The sequence below is a fragment of the Bidens hawaiensis genome, unplaced genomic scaffold, assembly GCF_021521415.1.
Source record: "Bidens hawaiensis isolate Kalapana, Puna unplaced genomic scaffold, B.hawaiensis_p1.1 tig00074445_1, whole genome shotgun sequence".
NCBI classification, from domain to species: Eukaryota; Viridiplantae; Streptophyta; class Magnoliopsida; order Asterales; family Asteraceae; genus Bidens; species Bidens hawaiensis.
Genome location: NW_027502904.1, coordinates 10,908 through 21,248, shown reverse-complemented (window position 1 = coordinate 21,248; position 10,341 = coordinate 10,908). Strand labels below are relative to the sequence as shown.

Here is a 10,341-nt window from a genome sequence, read left to right as displayed (position 1 = left end):
TAATACAATATTGTAGGCTATAGATAAAACAGAAAAAAGATTGCGTTTGGACGAACCCGGTCTCTTGGTTGTGGCTCTTCCACTGGGTTAGGGTATTGGGAAGAGGGATGAGATAGAGTGAATCTTTAAGATATTTCGTCAGAATATAAAGGTGAGTTGAGAATGAGGGATGAAGTGTGAATGTTCTAAACACTCTGCTACCATTCATTGTTTACTGATATGATGTCACCTTACCATCTAATGGTACGAGACATCTCATTCGAATCTCAAACTACGTAAGAGCACTTCATTTGAGGATTGCGACACCATCTTTTTACCCTAAACTGTCCAAAATTCAAAATTCAACTGTATGACTATAAAAATTCTTGACTTCATATCTAGGTTCATAACTTAAAAATCAATCTAATGCCCATACCCTAGCAATGTTCCGATCCAACTCGCGTTTAATTTTACACGAATTTGAGGAAAACCCAAAGCACCCTAGGTATTTAAAAGATCGAGCCAAACTGTCATGTATACATGTCATAACCATTAAACTCATAAATTATTTGATAAAACTATTTTCCTCAAATACATTATTGAAAATGTGATTTTCTTGTGTGTAAAAAAGTCAACCATTCGATGACGTAATATACGGCCTATTGTACCTTTCCACCTACTAAATAAATATAAATAAATAAATAAACTGATTTCAATTTCAGTTTTCATTTTCTTCAACACAAAAGTCAAATGTCTCTCTTTCAATTTCCACTCTAATTTCTCCATTTCCCTTTCACTCATCCCCTTATATTCACATCCAAATCATCTTAACGACCCATAAATTGGGTGTCTTGAATCTTGAAAATTGGTGTGCTCTACACAAAGATATTTATTTATATATCTAGACATATAGACTACGCCCTGCTTGCGGTGCGCACATATAATGTATATATGTGTGAACCCTTGGGTAGGCAAAAGTAAAATTGCACTAATTTTGACGTTATTTTACTAATCTCGTGAAAATAACGTTAAAAGTTGCGGAAGGTTAATCATGCATCATGTGGTGGCGTTGATAGCCGAAAGACAACGGTACATGCACCAATCAGCCGGTGTCCCGATGATTGTGTCTTATGTGTCTTATGTCCAAGGCTTGATGCAAAACTACTATCGAGCCGGGGGTCTCACCGGAAGCAGCCTCTCTATCCCTATGGGGTTGAGGTAAGGTTGTCTACATCTTACCCTCCTCAGACCCTACCATAGCTTTACTATTGGTGGGATATACTGAGTACGATGATGATGATCTAAAAATATAGACATATAATCATATATGTGTGTGTTTTGGAAAAGATAAGATAATAAATAAATAAATAAATATAATATGATGATGAATGGAGAGCAAATGATGATGATGAAGGTTGATATTCAAAGTCAAGAAGAAAGCCTTATTATAAAAAGGTTCCGACCTCTTTATCATCATCAATTTCCCATAAAATTACCATGGGTGCAGAAGATCATGCAGAAATGCATGAAGTTGTGGATTTGAGTGCCATGTCTTTAGACACCCTACCTATCTCATCTAATTATAATTTAGCCATCATTCATGTTTTGGATATCTCCAATAACAACCTCCAGGTACTTCAATATTTATACAAATGTTTTTTTTTTCTATAAAGTTTCATAATATATATATATGCATGTGTTTCAAATTAGATTATATATATATATATATGTAACTTAACAATTTACAGGTGATACCGGAGTCGTTAGCGGCGAGACTGCTAAATATGGTGGTGTTGGATGTTCATTCAAATCAACTAAAAACTCTGCCAAATTCAATTGGTTGTTTGTCAAAGCTCAAGACTCTCAATGTTTCTGGCAATCATCTTGAGTCACTCCCAAAAACCATTGAAAATTGCAGGTTACTTAATTATTTTCTTATTCTTCTTCATCAGTTCTTCCTTAATTTAATTTAATTTAATTTAATTGAGCTGTTTTTGCTTTTATACAAAATTAATGGATTTAAATGCTTTTAATTATTAAAATACCTAATTTGTTTGTTTTCTAATTGAATATTCTAATAAACCTGTAAATAGTATAAAAAGTTTTCCGTACTTGCTCATGTGTGGGTTACAAAAAGATCACCATATCAAATTATGTTTCATAATGTTACATATTAATTATTAAAACTCGGTTGGACTTTCTTTCACCAGATACTTTTAAAAGTGTAATTGTTTTATATATCATCCTATAAATATTAGTTTATAGCAAATGAATGAAAATAAATTTGTGATTAATATTAGGAATATTGGTTTTTAATACTCTCAACTTATCCTCATTGGTAGATAACACTCCCAACTTTCACCCTATTTTCCTGTACCACTCCCCGTCTAAATGAACACTAACCTCGTTAATGTTTTGGACTAAAAACGTCACTCAAATTAGTTGAGGGGGTGAAAAGAAAATTAAATTGTTTAACATATACCAAATTGCCTCCAACCAACCCTAGATCAAGCATCACCACTCCATTCTCATGTTACCACCACCACTACACCTCTGGTTCAACACAAACCCATCTACAACATATCAATTCGAAGTAATCCTTTACTTGCCGGAAAACGAGTTGCAGGTTTCCGGCGAACACCATAACCATCATTTCACCGCCCACCGCCCCAAAACCGCACCCCCGCCCCATTTTCTGAAAGACAAGATAGCCGGAAAAAACGAGGTCGTCGGAAAAAATGAGGTCACCGGAAATGGAGGTTGTTGAGGTTGTACAATTACCACCGTCCCCGTCTTGTCGTTGTATTCGGAGTTCGTCGAAGAACAGGAAGCCAGGCCAGATCGTCACCGGAAAACATGGCAGACCATATTTCCCCCTCTCATCGACCAATCTCTTTCTCTCTCTGGTAGCTTATGTGTGTTAAAAATAAAATTTCCGTTTTACCCCCTCAACTCATTTGAATGACATTTTTAGTCCAAAACATTAACACGGTTAGTGTTCCTTTAGACGGGGAGTGATATAAGAAAATATGCTGAAAGTTGGGAGTGGTAGGCTAATCAAATGTTGGGAGTGCTATCTACCAATGAGAAAAAGTTAGGAGTATTAAAAACCAATATCCCTTAATATTAAGACTTTTATGTACATGTTGGTCTGGTTAAGATTACAAACAGACCATCGATCATATCAAATTATGTTTTAAATGATTGGATATTGCCCTAATTTTACGTTAAAAAAAGGTAATTTTTATTATCATCCTATAATTAATTTAATTATTTCACTGAATTTGATACAAATTTTGTACTCCGTATTAAATTACTTTTAAAAGTAAGGTTTTAAACTTAAAAAAAATAAAAAAATTATCCAACATCAATGTCCAAAACATGACTCGGATCCTTGACATCTAAGCAGGGGCGGATCTACGCACATAGGTGCGGGTTCACGGGAACCCATTGAGTATCGGATTTTATATAAATCATCTATATAAAATATGAGAGTGAACCCATATATAACTTGTGAGTGAACACATAATCAAATTAAAACTATGGTCTGGTGGTATGAACGTTGATTTTATATGGTGAAAACCTGGGTTCGATTCTCTATTTTAGCATTTTTGTTTTCCCTTTTTATAAACACATAGACCTTCAATGTACACACTGCACTGTTAAAACGATAAGGTTGTGCAGGTAGGTCAACCAACGCAGCTTGGAACTTTAATAGTTTTCATGTATCTTTTTATAACCTATGCCTAGGTAAGTGGTAAAGCCATCTATCTAGCCTTTTTAAGAAAATTTGTTATCTATCCTTGTATCAGATTAAGGATACATGTATAATTTGTATTTGAATGTTGAAGCTTAACCATTATATTGAAGACAAAGTTTGTCCATCAAACATGGATCTTGATAGATACTCTATAGGTTTTGAGTCGAGCATATCCAAGGGGCATATTTAATAAATTAACGAGTCAACCCGGAACCTGTGAGTATACTCGATAAATACCCGATGAGTTATCTGTGGGGAATGGGATGGGCTTTAATAATAGGGTATGGGGTCGGGAATACCCAAACTCGTCTCAAACCCGACCCATTGTCATATCTCAAAACACAAGCCTTACTTGTAAGTATTTCTAATATCTAATGACGATGCATTTTTTTTATTATTGTATCATACTTTTATTATGTGACATACCTTACCCGACCCGAATCGTCGAATCGACCCGAAACTTTTCATGTTCGGTTCTATAAATTGGAACATTTAAAACAATGTGAACCCACTGAAAAAAAATCCTGGATCCGTCACTGCATCTAAGGGAAGTAGATATATAACACACCAAAACATTCAAGTAAATTTTCAACTACTTATAATATTGATCTTATTTTCTTTCAGATAAATTTCACATGCAACTTTCAATAATGTTTATAATAAACTTTTGAAAGTATTACATGTTTTCTATATATTCACAGTGTAAAAATAAGTCGAGTTTCAGATTGCAAATTACCATATATGATCAGAAAACCAGTCTCAAGAACATGTTCTATTATATTTGTGTATATATTTGCCATTAATCTTTAAAGTCTTGTAAGGCATGAATAAAAAATTGATCATGGCACGATCTAAACAAACGGTTAACAGCTCATCACTTACTATAATATTCTCCTTAAACATGTTTTCAATATCTTCATAAATTTAATTTTAAAACGGACGAGGAAAAGGGCTCCTTCGATATAATATTAAAATAGGAATAAATATTGAGTTTGACTAAACTTGAATGTATTAATTATATTGCTTTCCAGATTAAAGTTGTTGTCCAATCACATATATTTCTCTCTACTTTAAATAATCTTTGCTAATTCAATAATTTACTTATTATGATAATAAGTATTTTAATGTCTGAATATACTTTTTTTTTCAACTTTAATCTTTTTCTTTGTTATTTATTTATTAGAATAAGATTGTACTTATTTTATATATATCACATATAAGTTTTTCTTATATATTTATTTAATGTTAACTATATGACCTAAAAATTTATTCAATGTTCATAGAATTGAGGGAAGGTGTAAATACTCTCACGTAAAACATTTACATGCAATTAACTTTCAGGGCTCTGGAAGATTTAAATGCAAATTTCAATCAGCTGACAACACTACCGGACACCATCGGGTTTGAGCTGGTCAACATCAAGAAACTCTCGGTCAACTCCAACAAACTCATCTTCCTCCCACCATCCACCTCTCACCTCACCAATCTCCGCCACCTTGACGTCCGTCTCAACCGCCTCCGATCGCTCCCAAACGACCTCGAAAACCTTATCAACCTTGAAGTACTTAATGTCAGCCAAAACTTCCAATACCTTGACAAATTACCATACTCCATTGGCCTCCTAATCTCCCTTGTTGAGCTTGACATAAGCTACAACAAAATAACCGCCTTACCGGACTCCATCGGGTGCTTGAAAAGGCTCCAGAAGCTCAGTGTTGAGGGGAACCCACTGGTGTCTCCGCCACCGATGGTGGTTGAGAAAGGTGTGCAGGCGATCAAGGAGTATATGAGTGAGAAGATGACTGGAGCTCATCAAAACTCACCCAAGAAGACGTCGTGGATCGGGAAATTGAAGAAATACGGGACGTTTAATGGGGTTAAAATGACGCCCGAGCGAGAAGGTTACTTGATCCCGAACTATAGGACGATTGACGGGCTTGCTTCGCCGAGGTACATGGGCATGTTCTCGCTGCGTAGACTTTTTTCGCCGAAAAGTCATTTTACAAGATGATCAAGAACGTTGTGATTGTTTGTAAGATATAAGACTGAATTATGTGTAGGGGACATGGTATGCATGTGCTTGGGTGTGTTACTTTTCTCCTTTTCTTATTTATCTCGTAGGTGTCAATAACCTTAATATAAAAACTGTGAAGATGGTGATGTGTAACATATGAAATATAAGATATGCAAAATGTGGAGACGGTGAAGTATGTAAAGATGCTGTGAAACTTTCTAAGTTGGTTTGTCGTATAGGTAGTTAGCTTGTGCATAGAGTCACGACCTGCCGGTTTACAAATATGGATATTAAAAGTTGAGCACTTTTTCAAAATTTCAAAGTTACCCTTGAATCAAATGGAAAGAAGGAATTTAATGTCACACCCCGATCAAAGGTGAAGGAATATGACGAGGCATAAAGTATTGATTGGACAATAACTCAAAAGACACTAATTAATGTGACAATTATTATTTAATTTCATTAGCATCAAATCAAGTACACAAATTACAATAATTAAATCAAATAAATTGTTCTTTTGTGTAATACGAATAGATATCCCAAAGTCAAACTATTATCTTCAATCTTAAATAATATCAATTACTTGTACCTGTAACATGTATGGAACTAGAGTTTGTGAACACGAATGTTGGTGAGAATACATAAGGTTTAGTTTTATATATATAGAGATAAATCACAATTCATATGTAAATGATGAGTATTTCTCATGAAAATGTATCAACTAAATAGATGTGGACCCGTTCTTATTGATACGAAATCAAAGTATTTGGGTAAATGTATGATCATACTAGATGAGGATAGATGAGGATGAGATACCAACCACCAAGTATCAAATAAACAATTAAGCACATAGAGCATTATCATAGAGCATGCAATAATCACACAAAAACATATATTGAATTGTGTTTTGAATAGGTGTGGAAATAAAAATGAGTAATTTAAATTGAGTATATATGCCACCCCCAAACTTAAATGATGAAAAAATGGGGATATGTAAACTCACCTTAACGTGTGGATTATCGAAGACGAGAAGGCGATAAGAAGTTAAGAAGAACCCTCAGGAAACGTCGTCGGAAGTTCCTAATTGTTAACGATAATATAAATTATTTATAACGAAATAATTATAAGGCTTACGATGAATAGGGTTTAAGCAAAATTTTAATTTAAAATATTATTAGTTAATTTACTATCAATGAATTTGTAAATGCTATAAGTAACTAGAGAGTATAAGTTAATGAAACATGACACAACGGTTATTAATCGGCTTAAAATGGATTTGTAGTCGTTTAGGGTTTCAATCTTTTATTATTATTATTATTATTATTATTTTATGTTTGCATTCTTTACATTAGTAAAATTGTATATTTAATAAATTAATATATACATATAAAGTCATAAAAACTAAGACGAAAATGAGTCTTTATAATGAACAAAGATTTGGGTTATTAAGCGAGTTGTTATCTCTCTCTCACACACACACACACACACACATATATATATATATATACTAGGTTAGTTACCCGTGTAGCATACGGGTTGAAATAAATAATTTTTTTTAAATAATAACATAATGTCAAATATAAATGTTCAACATATATAGAAAGATATTGTACGGTAAAGTAAATTGCACATTACATAATATGAAAATAAAAAGTTAGAAATTTTAATAATCTCTAAATATTTCTTTGTACACAATATTGATAGTTTTGTTTGTAACTTTACTTCCTATATCAAAACTTAATAGTTTCACACTGTTTATGTCTTTAACTCTTGATAATGCAACGCATAACTAGCCACGAGTTAAAATAATTTGTTAAAAAAAAACCAACCATCTATATTGACTGACCTTAACTTTTATTAATCTTAAATGCAAAACAAAAACTAATTGAAATTTCATTCTATGAAATATATTAATCATTTTATCTAAAGGTATAGAAAATTTCTTTTTAAGAATAAAAGTGTTAGTTCCAGTATTATTTCCGGATATGATTTTCGCTTCTATAACACGGTTATCATATTGTATTTTATTTTCACATGTATTTTTGCCTCAACGTCGTCTTTCAGTACTAACCTATGACTTGACAATCTTAGATATTCAGGCCATCTAAAACATCAAGAAACTAATAGTTTCTTGTAATGTATCATTTAATGCATGATAGTTACCATATGAATAATGGTAATATTTTTCATCTCCCGAAAACATAGATAACAAACATTTGCTAATTTCTTGAACGACCTCATTTTTGATGCAACTATGTCACACCCCTTCTAAGGCCTTAGGAGTATGACCAACAGTTGGTACCACAATTGTAAATAAATCAGAGTTACGTGTTTAAGCGGAAGTCTTTTAAAACTTGTGGATTTAATTTATAATATTTACTTAACAAAAGACGGGATTATAAAATACCCGTTTAAGTTATATCAAAATTATTACTTGTTATTTACAAACCACCATTTTAATATTTATAAGTTTATACAAAAAGATCCGAGCCATCGGATATCTTGAGCTTCTTCGTTCATCAAGCGCTAACTTTGATTACCTGCAAAATGTAAATAAGATACGTCAGCAACGAATGCTAGTGAATATGATGACGCTAAAATATTTTCTTTTACTTTATTACCCCTCGAGACTACGCCTGCCTCGACCCATCGTGGCTTAGGAATAACAAAGCTAAAACAAAACAATTATAAAATTCGAGTCTCTACACTAAATACCTCAGCAAACACCGCAGCGTTCGACTTAGTTAAGTACCTGTATGTATACACATGGTCGTGCTCCCCGCAGGAAAGCGTCCTACGACCAGGTGTGGTGCGATGTGCCCACCGCGTAATACCACATATGTAAGGATCCAGACAAACGTATACTACAACCTGAGGGCTAGGCTTATACTCTTATTTATAACGGTTTTAGGAACACATAGTCCCTTGTAAATTATTTTCATATAACACAATTGACTCGTTTGAAAATCAGTTTGTAAAGTTTGGGGGCGTATTCATCTTTTCAATTTGGGATCGGCTTCAAACACCGTCCGAGGGTCTTTCCCGTGTTATCTCGCACCTATAGGACGAGTATAAACACTTGTTAGTCGGATATACAATCCAGCTTAAGACCTTTAGTCTTATTTTATAATCTTTACCTCGATGAACCTTTAGTTCATAAATCTCTTTTACCTTTAAACCTTTAGTTTATAAGTAATTTATAAACATTTAGTTTATTTATAAAACCCTACATTTCTTCTTCTCTAAGAAACGTATTCTTTTATTTTCTTTATTATTTAAGAATAGTTATTATTACTTAAATAATATTTTCATAACAAAGAATATATATATACACACATATATATATTTATCGATATTCATAATTCTATCTTTTATTCTTTCTGTGTTATATTTTATTTTCTTTTATCGAGGTATCGAGTATAACCTCGACTTTAAGGTTTAAGCCTTTTATAACATTTTATTATTTTCATCGGCGTTACACCTACCTTTGTTGGCTTATGGAAACCCTAATTACTCGAGCAACACTCCAACGCCGCTTCACCTTCTTTTCCTTCTCGATCAACCCTTCTTCTCGTTACTCGTTCCTTGGCACGCCAAACGACAATCACCAATCTTTCACCATTTGTCGGCACGCCTTACGAGACTAATCGCCATGGTGTCGGAATATAACAAACGCCTTCTTGGTTGATACGTCGGTGGATAGTTGCACGAACTTCGAGGAAACGAACACGGAAAACAAGGAATCGGGGTACGCTTTTCGAGGAGGATCGATAATATGATTGTTGGATCTTAGAGAGATGTTGCGATGGCCTCCTAGTCACCTGTCGCGTATCGCGATGTAGGCCAGGCCAGTCACCATATAGGTCTACTACGTGTCGCCACGTGGCAAACGGTGTGCCACGTGTAGACACGTGGCGAGCGACGTGCCATGTGTGGCCACGTGGCGGGATACTTGGCGAACGGTGTGCCACGTGTGGCCACGTGGCAGGCCACGCGTCTCGCTGTCAGAAAAATCATCACGATACGCGATGGGTCTCTCTTCTGATCCATTGCGTATCGCGATGGGTCAGAAAAACAAAATTTTCATTTTTAACCCTTGGGTTTGGATCTTGACAGATTTGGTCCCTAAACTTTGTGTAACATCCCAAAATTTCAAATATTAATAATAATGTATGTTGACTCGAACGGAAAAGTTTACTTGAGTTATTAAATAACTAGTAAAATGGTAAAAGGGAAAGATAAGTATGCTAATTAAATGGAATTAATTATGGATTAAAAAGGAAAGATGGGCCTTAGGTCCATGGGCTTAAGGGAGTATAAATACCCCCTTAAACCCTAAATCTTTCCATTTACATCCATATTATCCATCTTATTCCCTCTATACACCATAACACACTTACAAACCCTTCCTTTTCGGCCGCAAGCAAGAACAAAGATCCAGGATCAAAAATCAAACCTTGTATTGATAGATCCTTAATATACAAGCTAGATACAAGATTAATACTTCATAACAAGCTAAGTCGTGACCTAATAACCGTATAAAGGTATGTTCTTGACCTTAAAGCTTACGTTTTCATGAACGGTTAGC

At 34.1% G+C, this 10,341-nt stretch overlaps 1 pseudogene across 1 annotated transcript; it reads left to right on the top strand.

Annotated features, from left to right (window-relative positions):
• Nucleotides 1–1,360: 1,360 nt before the first annotated feature.
• On the top strand, nt 1,361–5,789 carry LOC143606352 (plant intracellular Ras-group-related LRR protein 6-like; annotated as a pseudogene). The gene is made up of 3 exons (XR_013148737.1): nt 1,361–1,611; nt 1,728–1,897; nt 5,081–5,789. The product of XR_013148737.1 is annotated as a plant intracellular Ras-group-related LRR protein 6-like (transcript).
• Nucleotides 5,790–10,341: the final 4,552 nt, after the last annotated feature.